The following is a 1,845-nucleotide window of genomic DNA, read 5'->3' as shown; positions in this document are numbered from 1 at the left end:
CATGTTACTCTAAATTAATTTTGTTGGGTTATGTTTAATGATGATGCTTAATTGGGATTGAGAATGCTGTCAACCATTCTCAATGTTTAACAACTACCATGATAGTTAAATAAATTTATTCCTTTGAAGTAGGGAAAAATTGGCTTTACGCAAAACTGTAACCATAGAGCTTTCCACCAGCCAAATATGCATATAGTATAGCTGTTTCATTCCATTACTCTTTATGTGTTACATTACCAGCATATTCCATGTGCTGACCCGTTTCAGGCTGCAACGTTAATGTTGCAGACTTTTCAGACGACGATTAAGGAGTTTTTAGGTCGTGGTTCTATACTCAGTGATGCCGTTGGAGTTGATGGACTCGCTTATCTTCCAAGCCTTCCGCCGTTATCGTTATTAGATGGCCTTCAGCCATATTTATTGTAATAAGTTCTCTTTTGAGACACTCGATGTAATAAGTGTGTGATTGCTACTCTGCTATAAATCCTCCGAGTATTGTGTGGTGTCAGCATTACTGATCCAGGGATGACACCGGAGCACAGAGATCAGACTGTTTGAGGTCTGGTCGCTACAATACTCTATGTGCTTCACTTATATCTTTTGAGCTAGGCAATTTTGCTCTAGTGCTTCACTTATATCGTTTTAGAGCACGGCGGTGGCTTTATTTTATAGAAATTTTTGAACACTCTTGCTTCACTTATATTATTTTGAGAGTCTCCCTAAACATCATGGTAATTTGCTTTGGTTATGAATTTAGTCCTAATATGATAGGCATCCAAGAGGGATATAATAAAGACTTTCATATAAAGTGCATTGAATACTATGAGAAGTTTGATTTTTTATGATTGTTTTGAGATATAAAGATGGTAACATCAGAGTCATGCTAGTGAGTAATTGTGGATTGGTAGAAATACTTGTGTTAAAGTTTGTGATTCCCGTAGCATGCACGTATGGTGAACCGTTATGTGATGAAGTCGGAGCATGATTTATTTATTTATTATCTTCCTTATGAGTGGCGGTCGCGGACGAGCGATGGTCTTTTCCTACCAATCTATCCCCCTAGGAGCATGTGTCTATTACTTTGTTTTGATAACTAATAATTTTTTGCAATAAGTATGTGAGTTCTTTATGACTAATGTTGAGTCCATGGATTATACGCACTCTCACCCTTCCACCATTGCTAGCCTCTCTAGTATCGCGCAACTTTCGCCGGTGCATTAAAACCTACCATCAACTTCCTCAAAACAGCCACCGTACCTACCTATTATGAAATTTCCATAGCCATTTCGAGATTTATTGCCATTCAACTTCCACCGTTCCGTTTATTATGACACGCTTCATCATTGTCATATTGCTTTGCATGATCATGTGTTGGCATCGTATTTGTGGCAAAGCCACCTTTCATATCTTTTATACATGTCACTCTTGAGTCATTGCACATCCCGGTACACCGTCGGAGGCATTCGTATAGTCATATTTTTGTTCTACAATTGAGTTGTAAGTAAATAAAAGTGTGATGATCATCATTATTAGAGCATTGTCCCATGTGAGGAAAGGATGATGAAGACTATGATTCCCTCAAAAGTCGGGATGAGACTCTGGACTTTACAAAAAATAAAAGAGGCCAAAGAAGCCCCAAAAAATAAAAGAGGCCAAAGAAGCCCATCAAAAAATGAGAGAAAAGAGAGAAGGGGCAATGTTACTTTCCTTTTCCACACTTGTGCTTCAAAGTAGCACCATGATCTTCATGATAGAGAGTTTCCTATGTTGTCACTTTCATATACTAGTGGGAATTTTTCATTATAGAACTTGGCTTGTATATTCCAATGATGGTCTTCCTCAAAT

The sequence above is a fragment of the Triticum urartu genome, chromosome 3A, assembly GCF_056163025.1.
Source record: "Triticum urartu cultivar PI428250 chromosome 3A, HENAU_Tu73, whole genome shotgun sequence".
Taxonomy (NCBI): Eukaryota; Viridiplantae; Streptophyta; class Magnoliopsida; order Poales; family Poaceae; genus Triticum; species Triticum urartu.
The sequence above is the reverse complement of the archived record's forward strand: the minus strand, read 5'-3'. Positions refer to the sequence as shown.